This window comes from Lolium perenne, chromosome 2 (genome assembly GCF_019359855.2).
Source record: "Lolium perenne isolate Kyuss_39 chromosome 2, Kyuss_2.0, whole genome shotgun sequence".
NCBI lineage: Eukaryota > Viridiplantae > Streptophyta > Magnoliopsida > Poales > Poaceae > Lolium > Lolium perenne.
In genome coordinates, this window is record NC_067245.2 from 99,046,842 (window position 1) to 99,065,328 (window position 18,487).

Consider the following 18,487-nt stretch of genomic DNA (forward strand, 5'->3'; position numbering starts at 1 on the left):
CGCTTGTAGCGCCGCATGCCCACTTCCTTCTCCCCCAGAGGCTCCGTCCGGAAGCGCTTAGAGGGAGGGGCCTGGCTGGAACCGGCATCAGACGCCGGCGCCTTGTTCTTCTGGCCTTGGGCCATGAGCTTGTCCACAAACTCATGACCGGCCTCGGCTTGCAAGGGCAGCACGTGCTCGTGGATCTACGAGTTCAAGATAGCTGAGAAAAGATCCGCAAAAGAACAATAATGAAAGAAGTAAAAGAAACCAGAAAGGAAAGGTACCTCGATCAAGGTCAGGTCATCAGAGGAACCGGTTGGTTTCGGCACGGATCTGCCAAGGCGCGAGGCTTGGGTCTTGCCCATCTTCAGATCCTTCCAACCGATGTACGGGTCCGGATCGAAAGAATCAAGCGCACGCTTCACGCAAATCCCACGTCGCTCTGCGAGGATGGTAGGGAAGCGGTCCTTGGCCTGAAACAAGTAAAAAGAAGGTTAATCACAGTAAAAGTTACCGGTAAACCGACCCGAGTTGCGTAATTTCTTACTTCTTGGGTCGGAGGGTTAGTAGTGCTGAGAGGAAGGAGGCCCCATTCCCAGTCAACCGGCATGGCAGTCTGGCGGATCTGCCTAGCCTTGCGGACGACGTCCTTCTTGGAGAGGGGAAGGCCGGTGATCTTGGTGGGATCGCCAGGGCCATACATCTCGCTCATCCTATGCTGCCGGCGCTTAAGAGGAAGCACCCGGCGTGAGATAAAAGTGCGGATGATATCATCCGAGCAGATGTTGGTCTCCTTCATGAGGTTCGCCATGAAGCGTACCACCCGGTTGGTTTCGATGTGATCCGTCTTCGGGTTGTAGCTCCAGTTGGCCCTGCTGGGAGGCGCCGCATTGAAGGGCGGCAGATCGATGAGGTTCGCGGGGCCGTTGTTCTTCACGTAGAAGAAGGTCCCTTGCCATTCGCGGCAGGACTCGAGGCCGGAGAATTTGAAGAAAGAGCTCCCTTGGCGGGAGCCGATAATGCAAGACCCGCACTGTACGGGGGGTTTGGGCTTAGGAATATCTTTGCCCTGAACGGAATTGATCCGCAGAGCAAAGAAGCGGGCAAACGTCTCACGAGTGGGATGAATGCCAATGTAGGCCTCCATGAAGGTGGCAAAGCAGGAAAGATAAAAAATGGCGTTGCCAGGGAGGTGATGAGGTTGGAGTTCATAGAAATCTAAGAACTTCCGGAAAAACGGCGAAGCCGGAAGGCCGAAGCCGCGCTCAAAATGAGCAAGGAAAACAACGTGTTCACCGGGTTGGAGCACCGGTTCGATCTCGTCGCCAGGAAGCCGGCATGTTACCCCTTCCGGAATCCTCCGCGACCGGTAAAGCCAATCGATCTCGTATTCGGTAACGTTGGAGCCCATCCAGGCTCCACGAGTGACAGGTGAAGGGTTTACACCGGAAGCTTGGCTAGAGCTACCGGATTCTCCGTGGCTACCGGAATTGGTATCCATCGAAGCGGAATCGGCGGATCTATCGGGAGATTGCCTACGCCGGCTACCGGAGGAAGAGGAAGAGGAGGAAGCAGAGGAAGATTCCTCGCTAGACATTGGTTCAAAGGTAGAAAAACAGAAATCCCACAGTTGGCCCCCGCGCGAAGATCTACGAGTAAGAGGAAAATCAAAGAAAAAGGGGAAATAAGAACACTGTCGACCCAAGATCTGGAAAACTAGCAAGGGGCAAGCAAAGTAAGATTGGAACTAACCTGAGGCAGCGCGGTCGCTGGGGAAGAAGTTCAACGGCGAAGTAGCGGGCCTGCGGCCGCCGGCGAGCACCGTCGATGGCGAAGCGGTGAAGGGCGCGAAGGAGCGAGAATGCAGCGGTCGCAGCGAGGGCACTGCGACGAATCTCTGCACGAGGAGGTCCGGCGGAGAAGCGGCGTGAGTTCGCCGGGCGGTAGAGCTCGAGCGAACGGCGGCGAACGGAGAACGGCGGAGGCGCAGCGAGCGAAGAACACTATGCGCGAAGGATGGAGAATGCAAGAAGAGGAAGAAGAAGGGGCGGTTCTCCTTATAAAGAAGGGAGAAGGTGGGCCGAAAACCGCTGGGCCGCGGCGGTTCGCACCGTGGGCCGCGACGGTTCGCGCCACGGGCCGCCACGTGGCGAGGACGTACACGCGAAAAAATAGAAGGGCACACGAAGGCGCACACGGATCTGAAGCGACAGGTGGGATCCGCTGAGGAGCATTAAATACACGCGCGGGAGTCGAAGCGAAGTGACATCTGACACTGGCACGCCAGTTAACAGTGCGCATGTCACTGACAGGCGCGGGGCCCGAGATATTCTCGACTTCGCCGAGGAAAGAGTAAATGCGGAAGATACCGGAGAAAAAAGATGCCGGAAGATACCTTGTAAACAGAGAAAAGAAAAGTCCGGGCAAAGATGCCGGAGGATACCTTGTAAACAGAGAAAAGAAAAGTCCGGGCAAAGATGGTGGAGGATACTTTGCAAAGAGAGAAAAGAAAAGTCCGGGCAAAGATGCCGGATCCAAGCTAAAGCATTGAGAGGATTAAACCGGTATCCTAAAAGCATGAGAACCTGGCATGGTCTGTAGGATAGAATCCGACAGACTATACCAGCTTCGGGGACTAATGTTGGGGGGATGACCCCCGGTATGCCAAAGGCATGCCAAACCGGATGGTTTGAGCCATCAAGATACCGGTTTAATATTCTTACCGGGGCACAAAGATAAGAATTTGTCTAAGTGAAGCTAAGCCGGTATCCCCGAGAGGGGTATACCGGAACCGGATAAATAAGATACCGGAAAGAAGGGCCTGTTGGCAAGACTGGTCAAAGATTCTCTTCGGAGCTAGAAGACAAGGATGAGCTAAGCAAAGTGACTTTAATCGGAGCCCTGGCGCCAAAGAGAGGGGTGACGCTGAAAGAAGCCGGAGGACGTCAGCGTCCCTGATAAAAGAAGACCCCGGCGTCATCCATGATTAAAGTAGCTTTGTAAAGTAGTTTGTCCAGTCAAAGATGCCATTAGGGTTTCTTGCTCTATAAGCCACCCTCTCCCCTATATAAGGAGAGGGGGCACAGCCTCTTACGGGCGCGTGTTGACAGAAGAGATTAGACGATAGACCTTGTATCCAAGAACCTGTAACCATGTTGAGATCAATAAAGCTAGCGATCTAGTAAAGAGTTCTTCCTCTTGTCTCTCTTCTTGCATACCGGCCTTTGGTTGAGTTCTTGATGAAAGCATCCGGAAGTTCATCCCATCTAGTCGCAAACCCTCCCCCGAATCCTCTAGCGCCCATTCGGCCCCAACTTAAGCCATCCCATGGCATCTGCTCGTTCGCCACGACGACATAAAGCAATAAATTCAAAGTAAAGGCATTGAAGCAACACAAAGGAAGATTAAGTTTCAGCGGTTGCTTTCAACTTGTAACATGTATATCTCATGGATATTGTCAACATAAAGTAATATAATAAGCGCAATAAGCAAGTATGTAAGAATCAATGCACAGTTAACACAAGTGTTTGCTTCTTAAGATGGAGAGAAGTGGGTAAATTGACTCAACATAAAAGTAGAAGAATGGCCCTTCGAAGAGGGAAGCATCGATTGCTATATTTGTGCTAGAGCTTTTACTTTGAAAACAAGAAACAATTTTGTCAATGGTAGTAATAAAGCATATGCATTATGTAAATTATATCCTACAAGTTGCAAGCCTCATGCATAGATTACCAATAGTGCCCGCACCTTGTCCTAATTAGCTCCGATTTTCATGGATTATCATCGCAATACATATGTTTTAACCAAGTGTCGCAAAGGGGTACCTCTATGCCGCCTGTACAAAGGTATAAGGAGAAAGCTCGCATTGGATTTCTCGCTTTTGATTATTCTCAACTTAGACATCCATAACGGGACAACATAGACAACAGATAATGGACTCCTCTTTAATGCATAAGCATTCAACAACAAATAATATTCTCATAAGAGATTGAGGATTGTTGTCCAAAACTGAAACTTCCACCATGGATCATGGCTTTAGTTAGCGGCCCAATGTTCTTCTCTAACAATATGCATACTCAAACCATTCAACTCATGATAAATCACCCTTACTTCAGACAAGACGAACATGCATAGCAACTCACATGATATTCAACAAAGGGTAGTTGATGGCGTCCCCAGGAACATGGTTATCGCTCAACAAGCAACTTAATAAGAAATAAGATACATAAGTACATATTCAATACCACAATAGTTTTTAGGCTATTTGTCCCATGAGCTATATATTGCAAAGACAAAGGATAGAAATTTAAAGGTAGCACTCAAGCAATTTACTTTGGAATGGCGGAGAAATACCATGTAGTAGGTAGGTATGGTGGACACAAATGGCATAGTTTTTGGCTCAAGGATTTTGGATGCATGAGAAGTATTCCCTCTCAATACAAGGCTTAGGCTAGCAAGGCTATTTGAAGCAAACACAAGTATGAACCGGTACAGCACAACTCACATAAGAACATATTGCAAGCATTATAAGACTCTACACTGTCTTCCTTGTTGTTCAAACCCTTACTAGAAAATGTCTAGACCCTAGAGAGACCAATCATGCAAACCAAATTTTAGCAAGCTCTATGTATTTCTTCACTAATAGGTGCAAAGTATATGATGCAAGATCTTAAACATGATCCTTATGAGCACAACAATTGCAAAGTATCAAATTATTCAAGACATTCTACCAATTACCACATGTAGCATTTCCCGTTTCCAACCATATAACAATTAACGAAGCAGTTTCAACCTTCGCCATGAACATTATGAGTAAAGTCTAAGGACAGATTTGTCCATATGCAACAGCGGAGCGTGTCTCTCTCCCACACAATGAATGCTAGGATCCAACTTTATTCAAACAAAACAAAAATAAAAGCATACAGACGCTCCAAGTAAAGCACATAAGATGTGATGGAATAAAAATATAGTTTCATTAGAGGAACCTGATAATGTTGTCGATGAAGAAGGGGATGCCTTGGGCATCCCCAAGCTTAGATGCTTGAGTCTTCTTGAAATATGCAGGGATGAATCACCGGGGCATCCCCAAGCTTAGAGCTTTCACTCTCCTTGATCATATTGTATCATCACATGTTCAGAGGTGACATAATCATTCTTAACACTTCTGGACATTGCACAAAGCTACTGAAAGTTAATGGAATAAAGAAATCCATCAAACATAGCAAAACAGGCAATGCGAAATAAAAGGCAGAATCTGTCAAAACAGAACAGTCCGTAAAGACGAATTTTTTAGGTGCACCAGACTTGCTCAAATGAAAATGCTCAAATCGAATGAAAGCTGCGTACATATCTGAGGATTACTCACATAAATTGGCAGATTTTTCTGAGTTACCTACAAAGACTACTGCTCAATTTCGTGACAGCAAGAAATCTGTTTCTGCGCAGCAATCCAAATCTAGTATGAACCTTACTATCACAGACTTTACTTGGCACAACAATGCAACAAAATTAAGATAAGGAGAGGTTGCTACAGTAGTAGCAACTTCCAAGACTCAAATATAAAACAAAAGTACTGTAGTAAAATCATGGGTTGTCTCCCATAAGCGCTTTTCTTTAACGCCTTTGAGCTAGGCGCAGAAAGTGTGTATCAAGTATTATCAAGAGATGAAGCATCAACAGCGGGGTTTGGAGTTTTCTCAACCATGCACTGTATCTTGTATATGTAAGTTTCAGCGGCTCTCTTTTTATTAGTCTTAGGCTTGCTATTCTCATCAAATAAATTTTCAGGGACAAGCCAAGCATAATTATCTCCTAGAGCTTCATGCATTCCTAGGAGCTTGCAAGGTATTGGTGTTTTAATCTCCCCACCATCATTAACATTATTAGTGTACCTTATTCTATCCATGTCCATCTTTTCAAGTGTTTTTTTAAATCAGTGAACAAACCAAGCCTCTTATGTTTAATAAAAACTTTTCTAGCTTCTTTAGCTATATCTTCAAATTCTTGAACAAGGACTTTTGAAACAAAATCTCTCTTTTCTCCCCTCTCCATATCAGAAAGTGTAAGAAACATGTGTTGTATCATGGGGTTGAGACTAATAAATCTAGTTTCTATCATGTGTACCAAACAGGCAGAGGCACTTTCATAATTAGGGACAGTTTTTGCCAAGGGTATATCTTCAAGATCTTCATTCATGCTAACATGGGTGAAAAATGCTTCTATATTATCTCTTCCAATTATAGACCCTTGTCCTACCGGTATATCTTTAAGAGTAAACTTAGGAGGAAACATGATAAAATAAATAAAGTAAATGCAAGTAACTAATTTTTTTGTGTTTTTAATATGGCAAACAAGATAGTAAATAAAGTAAAGCTAGCAACTATTTTTTTGTGTTTTGTTTTAGTGCAGCAAACAAAGTAGTAAATAAAGTAAAGCAAGACAAAAACAAAATAAAGAGATTGGAAGTGGAGACTCCCCTTGCAGTGTGTCTTGATCTCCCCGACAACGGCGCCAGAAAAAGCTTTGCTGCTTGTGACGGTAAAGCACACGTCCGTTGGGAACCCCAAGAGGAAGGTATGATGCGTACAGCGGCAAGTTTTTCCCTCAGTAAGAAACCAAGGTTATCGAACCAGTAGGAGTCAAGAAGCACGTTGAAGGTTGATGGCGGCGGAGTGTAGTGCGGCGCAACACCAGGGATTCCGGCGCCAACGTGGAACCTGCACAACACAACCAAGATACTTTGCCCCAACTTAACAGTGAGGTTGTCAATCTCACCGGCTTGCTGTAACAAAGGATTAGATGTATAGTGTGGATGATGATGTTTGCAGAGAACAGCAGAACGAGTATTGCAGTAGATTGTATTCGATGTAAAGAATGGACCGGGGTCCACAGTTCACTAGTGGTGTCTCTCCCATAAGATAAATAGCATGTTGGGTGAACAAATTACAGTTGGGCAATTGACAAATAAAGATAGCATGAAAATGCACATACATGTTATGATGAGTATTGTGAGATTCAATTGGGCATTACGACAAAGTACATAGACCGCTATCAAGCATGCATCTATGCCTAAAAAGTCCACCTTCAGGTTATCATCCGAACCCCTTCCAGTATTAAGTTGCAAACAACAGACAATTGCATTAAGTACGGTGCGTAATGTAATCAACAAATACATCCTTAGACATAACATTGATGTTTTATCCCTAGTGGCAACAGCACGTCCACAACCTTAGAACTTTCTGTCACTGTCCCAGATTTAATGGAGGCATGAACCCACTATCGAGCATAAATACTCCCTCTTGGAGTTACAAGTAACGACTTGGCCAGAGCCTCTACTAATAACGGAGAGCATGCAAGATCATAAACAACACATAGATGATAGATTGATAATCAACATAACATAGCATTCATTATTCATCGGATCCCAACAAACACAACATGTAGCATTACAAATAGATGATCTTGATCATGTTAGGCAGCTCACAAGATCCAACAATGATAGCACAATTAGGAGAAGACGACCATCTAGCTACTGCTATGGACCCATAGTCCAGGGGTGAACTACTCACACATCACTCCGGAGGCATCCATGGCGGTGAAGAGTCCTCCGGGAGGTGATTCCCCTCTCCGGCAGGGTACCGGAGGCGATCTCCTGAATCCCCCGAGATGGGATTGGCGGTGGCGGCGTCTCTGGAAGGTTTTCCGTATCGTGGCTCTCGGTACTGGAACTATTATCGACGAAGGCTTATGTAGGCGGAAGGGTAGGTCAGGGGCGACACGAGGGACCCACACAGTAGGGCCGCGCGGCCAAGGCCTGGGCCGCGCCGCCCTAGCGTGGCGTCGCCTCGTCGCCCCACTTCGTTTCCCTTTCGGACTTCTGGAAGCTTCGTGGAAAAATAAGATCCTGGGCGTTGATTTCGTCCAATTCCAAGAATATTTCCTTACTAGGATTTCTGAAACAAAAAACAGCAGAAAACAGCAACTGGCTCTTCGGCATCTTGTTAATAGGTTAGTGCCGGAAAATGCATAAATATGAAATAAAGTATGTATAAAACATGTGTGTATCATCATAAAACAAGCATGGAACATAAGAAATTATCGATACGTTGGAGACGTATCACCCTGCTGTGGCGTCGCCTCGCCGCCCCACTTCATTTCACTTTCAGTCTTCTGTAAGCTTCGTGGAAAAATAAGATCCTGGGCGTTGATTTCGTCCAATTCCGAGAATATTTCCTTACTAGGATTTCTGAAACCAAAAACAGCAGAAAACTGCAACTTGCTCTTCGGCATCTTGTTAATAGGTTAGTGCCGTAAAATGCATAAATATGACATAAAGTATGTATAAAACATGTGAGTATCATCAATAAAGTAGCATGGAACATAAGAAATTATAGATACGTTTGAGACGTATCAAGCATCCCCAAGCTTAGTTCCTACTCGTCCCCGAGTAGGTAAATGATAACAAAGATAATTTCTGAAGTGACATGCTATCATAATCTTGATCAATACTATTGTAAGCACATGTAATGAATGCAGTGATTAGAAGCAATGGTAAAGACAATGAGTAAACAATTGAATCATATAACAAAGACTTTTCATGAATAGTACTTTCGAGACAAGCATCAATAAGTCTTGCATAAGAGTTAACTCATAAAGCAATAAATTCAAAGTAAAGGCGTTGAAGCAACACAAAGGAAGATATAAGTTTCAGTGGTTGCTTTCAACTTGTAACATGTATATCTCATGGATAGTTGTCAACATAAAGTAATATGATGAATGCAAATATGCAAGTATGTAAGAATCAATGCACAGTTAACACAAGTGTTTGCTTCTAAGATGGAAGGAAATGGGTAAACTGACTCAACATAAAAGTAAAAGAATGGCCCTTCGAAGAGGGAAGTATGATTGCTATATTTGTGCTAGAGCTTTTATTTTGAAAACAAGAAACAATTTTGTCAACGGTAGTAATAAAGCATATGTATTATGTATAAGATATCCTAAAAGTTGCAAGCCTCATGCATAGATTACCAATAGTGTCCGCACCTTGTCCTAATTAGCTCGGATTTACATGGATTATCATAGCAATACATATGTTTTAACCAAGTATCACAAATGGGTACCTCTATGCCACCTGTACAAAGGTCTAAGGAGAAAGCTCGCATTGGATTTCTCGCTTTTGATTATTCTCAACTTAGACATCCATACCGGGACAACATAGACAACAGATAATGGACTCCTCTTTAATGCATAAGCATTCAACAACAAATAATATTCTCATAAGAGATTGAGGATTGTTGTCCAAAACTGAAACTTCCACCATGGATCATGGCTTTAGTTAGCGGCCCAATGTTCTTCTCTAACAATATGCATGCTCAAACCATTCAACTCATGATAAATCACCCTTACTTCAGACAAGACGAACATGCATAGCAACTCACATGATATTCAACAAAGGTGATAGTTGATGGCGTCCCCAGAAACATGGTTATCGCTCAACAAGCAACTTAATAAGAAATAAGATACATAAGCACATATTCAATACCACAATAGTTTTTAAGCTATTTTTCCCATGAGCTATATATTGCAAAGACAAAGAATGGAATTTTAAAGGTAGCACTCAAGCAATTTACTTTGGAATGGCACGGAAATACCATGTAGTAGGTAGGTATGGTGGACACAAATGGCATAGTTTTTGGCTCAAGGATTTTGGATGCACGAGAAGTAATCCCTCTCAATACAAGGCTTAGGCTAGCAAGGTTGTTTGAAGCAAACACAAGTATGAACCGGTACAGCAAAACTCACATAAAAACATATTGCAAGCATTATAAGACTCTACACTATCTTCCTTGTTGTTCAAACCCTTACTAGAAAATATCTAGACCTTAGAGAGACCAATCATGCAAACCAAATTTTAGCAAGCTCTATGTAGTTCTTCACTAATAGGTGCAAAGTATATGATGCAAGAGCTTAAACATGATCCTTATGAGCACAACAATTGCCAAGTATCAAATTATTCAAGACATTATACCAATTACCACATGTAGCATTTCCCGTTTCCAACCATATAACAATTAACGAAGCAATTTTAACCTTCGCCATGAACATTATGTATAAAGCTAAGGACATATTTGTCCATATGCAACAGCGGAGCGTGTCCCTCTCCCACACAATCAATGCTAGGATCCAATTTATTCAAACAAAAACAAAACAAACAGACGCTCCAAGTAAAGCACATAAGATGTGATGGAATAAAAATATAGTTTCACTAGAGGAACCTGATAATGTTGTCGATGAAGAAGGGGATGCCTTGGGCATCCCCAAGCTTAGATGCTTGAGTCTTATTTAAATATGCAGGGATGAACCACGGGGGCATCCCCAAGCTTAGAGCTTTCACTCTCCTTGATCATATTGTATCATCCTCCTCTCTTGATCCTTGAAAACTTCCTCCATACCAAACTCAAAACAACTCATTAGAGGGTTAGTGCATAATCAAAATTCACATGTTCAGAGGTAACATAATCATTCTTAACACTTCTGGACATTGCACAAAGCTATTGAAAATTAATGGAATAAAGAAATCCATCAAACATAGCAAAACAGGCAATGCGTAATAAAAGGCAGAATCTGTCAAAACAGAACACTCCGTAAATACGAATTTTTTAGGTGCACCAGACTTGCTCAAATGAAAATGCTCAAATTTAATGAAAGTTGCATACATATCTGAGGATTACTCACGTAAATTGGCAGATTTTTATGAGTTACCTACAGAGAACACTGCTCAAATTCGTGACAGCAAGAATTCTGTTTCTGCACAGTAATCCAAATCTAGTATGAACCTTACTATCAAAGACTTTACTTGGCACAACAATGCAACAAAATAAAGATAAGGAGAGGTTGCTACAGTAGTAACAACTTCCAAGACTGAAATATAAAATAAAGTGCAGAAGTAAAATCATGGGTTGTCTCCCATTAGCGCTTTTCTTTAACGCCTTTCAGCTAGGCTCAGAAAGTGTATATCAAGTGACATCAAGAGATGAAGCATCAACATCATAATTTGTTATAATGATAGAATAAAAAGGTGACTTCATTCTTTTTTGAGGGAAGTGTTCCATACCTTTCTTGAGAGGAAATTGATATTTAATATTGCCTTCCTTCATATCAATAATAGCACCAACAGTCGAAGAAAAGGTCTTCCCAATATAATGGGACAAGATGCATTGCAATCAATATCCAAGACAACAAAATCAACGGGGACAAGTTTATTGTTAACCGTAATGCGAACATTATCAATCCTCCCCAAAGGTTTTTTTGTAGAGTTATCAGCAAGATTAACATCCAAATAACAATTTTTCAATGGTGTCAAGTCAAGCATATTATAGATTTTCCTAGGCATAACAGAAATACTTGCACCAAGATCACATAAAGCATTACAATCAAAATCATCGACCTTCATCTCAATGATGGCCTCCCAACCAACTTCTAACTTCCTAGGAATAGAAGTTTCAAGTTTTAGTTTCTCTTCTCTAGCTTTTATGAGAGCATTTGTAATATGTTTTGTAAAGGACAAATTTATAGCACTAGCATTGGGACTTTTAGCAAGTTTTTGTAAGAACTTTATAACTTCAGAGATGTGACAATCATCAAAATCTAAACCATTATGATCTAAAGCAATGGGATCATTGTCCCCAACATTTGAAAAAAATTCAGCAGTTCTATCACAAGCAGTTTCAGCAGTTTTAGCAGTTTCAGGCAGTTTTGCAAGCTTTGCATTAGGAATAGAAATATTACCAACACCAATCATTTTACCATTGATAGTAGGAGGTGTAGCAACATGTGAAGCATTTTCATTGCTAGTGGTGGTAATAGTCCAAACTTTAGCTATCTTATTCTCTTTAGCATTTTCTTCTTTCTCCCACCTAGCACGCAATTCGGCCATCAATCTTATATTCTCATTAATTCTAACTTGGATGGCATTTGCTGTAGTAACAATTTTATTATCAATATCCTCAGGTTTAGCAGCCATTTTATTAATTAAGGAAGATTGTGACGCAGACATGTATGAGATTCGGTTTTCAGCATTTGAAATCTTAGTTTGCAAACCCGAAATCTCCATATTCAAATTTTCAAGTTGATTTCCTATATTTTTCAACAAGGTAGATTGTTCATTCATAGTTTTAGTAAACAATTGATTTTGCTCATATTGTGATTGCATAAATCTCTTTGTAGATCTTTCAATTTCTAGCATCTTTTCCTCATATCTACCATAAGAATTACCATAATCATTACCACTAGCAGGATATGGCCTATAATTGTTACCCAAATTATTCCTATTAGCATTGTTGTTGAAATTATTATTTTTAATGAAGTTCACATCAACATGTTCTTCTTGGGAAACCAATGAAGCTAACGGAACATTATTAGGATCAACATTTGATCTACCATTCACAAGCATAGACATAATAGCATCAATCTTATCATTCAAGGAGGAGGTTTCTTCAACAGAATTTACCTTCTTACCTTGTGGAGCTCTTTCCGTGTGCCATTCAGAGTAATTAATCATCATATTATCAAGAAGCTTTGTTGCGGCGCCTAAAGTGATGGACATAAAAGTACCTCCAGCAGCTGAATCCAACAGGTTCCGTGAAGAAAAATTCAGTCCTGCATAAAAGGTTTGGATGATCATCCAAGTAGTCAGTCCATGGATTGGGCAATTTTTAACCAAAGATTTCATTCTTTCCCATGCTTGGGAAACATGCTCATTATCCAATTGCTTAAAATTCATTATGCTATTTCTCAAAGATATAATTTTAGCAGGAGGCTAATATCTACCAATGAAAGCATCCTTACATTTAGTCCATGAATCAATACTATTCTTAGGCAAAGATAGCAACCAATCTTTAGCTCTTCCTCTTAATGAGAAAGGAAACAATTTTAATTTTATAATGTCACCATCTACATCCTTATACTTTTGCATTTCACATAATTCAACAAAATTATTAAGATGGGCAGCAGCATCATCAGAACTAACACCAGAAAATTGCTCTCTCATAACAAGATTTAGTAAAGCAGGTTTAATTTCAAAGAATTCTGCTGTAGTAGCAGGTGGAGCAATAGGTGTGCATAAGAAATCATTATTATTTGTGTTTGTGAAGTCACACAACTTAGTATTTTCAGGAGTGCCCATTTTAGCAATAGTAAATAAAGCAAACTAGATAAAGTAAATGCAAGTAACTAATTTTTTTGTGTTTTTAATATGGAGAACGCAAACAAGATAGTAAATAAAGTAAAGCAAGTAACTAATTTTTTTGTATTTTGATATAATGCAGCAAACAAAGTAGTAAATAAAATAAAGCTAGACAAAAACAAAGTAAAGAGATTGGAAGTGGAGACTCCCCTTGCAGCGTGTCTTGATCTCCCCGGCAATGGCGCCAGAAAAATGTGCTTGATACGCGTACAACACGCGTCCGTTGTGAACCCCAAGAGGAAGGTGTGATGCGTACAACGGCAAGTTTCCCTCAGTAAGAAACCAAGGTTTATCGAACCAGTAGGAGCCAAGAAGCACGTTGAAGGTTGATGGTGGCGGAGTGTAGTGCGGCGCAACACCAGGGATTCCGGCGCCAACGTGGAACCTGCACAACACAACCAAATTACTTTGCCCCAATGTGACAGTGAGGCTATCAATCTCACCGGCTTGCTGTAACAAAGGATTAGATGTATAGTGTGGATGATGATGTTTGTAGAAAACAGTAGAACGAGTATTGCAGTAGATTGTATTCGATGTAAAAGAATGGACCGGGGTCCACAGTTCACTAGTGGTGTCTCTCCCATAAGAAATAGCATGTTGGGTGAACAAATTACAGTTGGGCAATTGACAAATAAAGCATGACAATGCACATACATGTTATGATGAGTAGTGTGAAATTCAATCGGGCATTACGACAAAGTACATAGACCGCTATCCAGCATGCATCTATGCCTAAAAAGTCCACCTTTAGGTTATCATCCGAACCCCTTCTAGTATTAAGTTGCAAACAACAGAAAATTGCATTAAGTATGGTGCGTAATGTAATCAATACAAATATCCTTAGACATAGCATTGATGTTTTATCCCTAGTGGCAACAGCACATCCACAACCTTAGAACTTTCTGTCACTGTCCCAGATTTAATGGAGGCATGAACCCACTATCGAGCATAAATACTCCCTCTTGGAGTTACAAGTAACGACTTGGCCAGAGCCTCTAATAATAACGGAGAGCATGCAAGATCATAAACAACACATAGATGATAGATTGATAATCAACATAACATAGCATTCCATATTCATCGGATCCCAACAAACGCAATATGTAGCATTACAAATAGATGATCTTGATCATGTTAGGCAGCTCACAAGATCCGACAATGATAGCACAATGAGGAGAAGACAACAATCTAGCTACTGCTATGGACCCATAGTCCAGGGGTGAACTACTCACACATCACTCCGGAGGTGACCATGGCGGTGAAGAGTCCTCCGGGAGATGATTCCCCTCTCCGATAGGGTGCCGGAGGCGATCTCCTGAATCCCCCGAGATGGGAATGGCGGCGGCGGCATCTCTGGAAGGTTTTCCGTATCGTGGCTCTCGGTCCTGGAGTTATTATCGACGAAGGCTTCTAATAGGTGGAAGGGTAGGTTTAGGGGCGACGCGAGGGGCGACGCGAGGGGCGACGCGAGGGGCCCACACGCCAGGGCCGTGCGGCCAGGGCTTGGGCCGCACCGCCCTGTTGTGGCGTCGCCTCGCCGCCCCACTTCGTTTCCCTTTCGGTCTTCTGGAAGCTTCGTGGAAAAATAAGATCCTGGGCGTTGATTTCGTCCAATTCCGAGAATATTTCCTTACTAGGATTTCTGAAACCAAAAACAGCAGAAAACAGCAACTGGCTCTTCGGCATCTTGTTAATAGGTTAGTGCCGGAAAATGCATAAATATGATATAAAGTATGTATAAAACATGTGAGTGTCATCAATAAAGTAGCATGGAACATAAGAAATTATAGATACGTTTGAGACGTATCAATGAACTCAACCAAATTTGGGCAAATTTTGCAAATTGCAATTATGGAACAATTCAAACACTATTTGAAATAGTGATCTAGCTAGCCAAACCCTACTGCCCCAATTCACTCCAAATGGTCCCCTGGTTCCCTCTCTCCCTAAATGCCAGCATAGGAACCCTAGATGCCAAGCATAGCTTGCATGTGAAGGCCATGCCGGCCATGTCACCACCTTGCCGCATCACCTCTCCTCTCCTTCCTTCCCTGCCCTGGCCACCGTGCCCAAACGACGCCACCTCGCTCCCTAGCACCACCTAGCACTGCCACTGTCAAGCACAACGACGACCATCGCCGGAGATCGCGCGCCCGGGATCAGCCATGCCGCTCGCGTCGCGCATGGGCACGCCACGGACACGCACTGGCCACCTGCCGCCTCGCCAGCACACGCTCGCCCTGGCCCCTCTCTCGACGCCTTGAGCATCACCGCACCACCATGACTCCGCCAGACACGCGCAAGACCAGACCCTGGACCGCCGCCGCCGGAGACGATGAACAAGATCCCATAGCCGCCGCGGCAGACACGAAAGCAATGCGAGCAATCCAGACGCCGCCCGACCGCGCTGTCGCCGCCAATAGCTTCGCCTGGACACGCTGAACAGCCCTGCGCCATCGACTAGCTCCCTAGCTCGCCGGAATGGCCGCGCGCATGTCGACCCTAACCCTGCCCCGCAGCACCCTTGCTCCTCTATAAATAGAGGCCTTCCCTGAGCAATCCAAGCACACCACCATCCTCTCCTCACATCTCTGCTTCTCCACAACCACTCTACCCACTCGATTGACGCCGGAGCAGCCCCAATTGGACGATCGGAGCCGCGGAAGCCCTGGAGAAATCGCCATTGATCCAGGCCACCTCGAGCTCTGCCACTGCTACAGGCTGCTTCACCATCGTCGACAACCTCGCCCTGAACATCGCCGCCGCTCGCCGGACCACCGGTTAGCCCTCCGACCCCCTAGGCTCGCCGCGCCAGTGGCTCGATCTCGTTGGAGAAGACGACGACCCTGCGCCGTTAGATCATGTTCTAATCCAACGCATCACATTGATTCATACCGATTCGGGTTTTAAGAGCCACTGACATGCGGGTCCCATGATGTCAGGCGGCCCACTCGCACGAGATGTGCTGTTGGGCCATTTCTCTCTGTTTTAAATCGTTTCGGCCCACTTTGTTTTCCCGCCGGCCCTTTTTAATTCAAATCTCGTTTAATAAATTCAAACCAATTTCAATACTGGCTCCAACTTTGAAATTAAATAGAATCTGTTTGGCTTGGCCAAATTTAGCAAATTAGATGTTGTTGGAAAGCTATTGAAATGTTCTACAACTTGCCACTGGCCTCACCTTGAGATTTGTTGTAGAAATAAATTGACAAAAAGATTAAGTCAGGGACTTTTTCACATTCAATTAATTCTTAAAAATCAACCAAAATAGATATTTAGTTAATTCCAACTCCAATAGCTCACATTTAACTTACACTAATTGTTTATGCAATAAAATGGTGTGGTCACTTTGAATGATCATGCCCTAGTTTACATAAAGGACAATATGGCTAGTGTACTTAAGGGATATTGTCCAAAACTATTATGCAATTCATATGAAGTATTTTACTTCATTTAAATCTTGTCCCAAGTAGTTTCATAGGAAGTTTGAACCCCTGGTCAAATACTCTCAATGAAATACTTGGAGATATTAAATCATTTGTAGAATTATTAAATAGTATGAGGTGGTCTACCTCATTTAAATCATTTTCTCAAATGATGATGATGAATGGTTGACTTAGGTCAACATGAATTCATGTATGATTGTTTGAGAAAATAAATCTTAAAGAAGATTTAATGAGAGGAAATTACTTCTCAAGAACTATATGGAAACTATCATTTACATATGTAATGATAGGAAATTATTTTTCCTTAAGAAAGAAAACCAATGCACCAAATTGTATTAAGTGTGTGCTTAGAATAGTTTGTGTGAATATATGTGATGTTTAGAATAGCCAATGAATTGGTTGAGTGATCATACCTCGTATTCAAATTTAGACGCTAGCACCGGAGAATACCCGGAGGAAGAAGGTTGCTACCAAGAGGAGGAGGAGGAGAACTTTGAGAACTACCAAGGCAAGCTAATATTCTTGCAAAGTGCAAAGCCCTTTGGGGCAAGGCACCCTAATCTTACCTTTCTTACCATACGCCTATCCCAAGTTTCTACCTTACAAGTTTTTACTTGTTTATTCAAAGAGTTAATTTTATAGTTAACTTTGGTCAAAGTGGAAGAAGGTTACTAGAGTAGCAAAGTTAGTCTCAAGCTAGCCAAGCAAGATTAGCACCCCTCAGGATTAGTGCTAGTGCTAAATACTAAAACTTGACTACTCTAGATGGGAACATGTGACTTGAAATGAATTTGAAACCTTGGAATGATGAGTCATTCCATTGAATGAATTTTGAAGGTGAATATGACCAAGAGAAGATGGTGATTTTTGATAAACCTTATATTGGTTTGAATGCGATACCTTTCCAATATTGAGTACCCCCACAATACCTGATTATGGGTAGGGCTTAACTGGAAATTTATGCATCTTAGTATGGGTTCCCTCAGAACACACATCATAGGGGTTATGCTTGAGGCTGTCTCCGTTGTTGAGAAATGATGTGAATTGAGGTGAATTGTACGGCCAAGCTCTGTGCAGTTCCCAGGTTGACAGTTGGTCTTCACTGGGAGGCCAAGCTCATGGGGAGAGGTGCTCATACTAGGATTTGTAAGTGAAAGGTTATGGTTGATGATCCGCGTACTGTGTTACGATGATTCGGGGTAATCCCGATGGATGAAATCAAATGTTGTGGCACAAGTGTGCAACCTCTGCAGAGTGTAAATCTATTCGAATAGCCGTGTCCAGCAGTTACTGAATGATTGGAAAGGCCATACAGTTTCCGGTGTCAGATTCTTGAAAATGATGGTGAAATGAATGGTGAATTGGTGACTTGTGTTGAATCACAACAAATGTTGTGGGAATGACACTAATGTTCCCACTTGAGTTAGTTAGCACATGAATAAGTTTTTTCTCAAATACTTGTGAACTAAAATTGGCTTTATGCAAATAAACTTGAGCTTAGTGATACGTCTCCGACGTATCGATAATTTCTTATGTTCCATGCCACATTATTGATGTTATCTACATGTTTTATGCACACTTTATGTCATATTCGTGCATTTTCTGGAACTAACCTATTAACAAGATGCCGAAGTGCCAGTTGCTGTTTTCTGCTATTTTTGGTTTCAGAAATCCTAGTAAGGAAATATTCTCGGAATTGGACGAAATCAAAGCCCAGGGGCCTATTTTTCCACGAAGCTTCCAGAAGTCCGAAGACGAAACGAAGTGGGGCCACAGGGTGCCCAAACCCTAGGGCGGCGCGGCCCCCCCTTGGCCG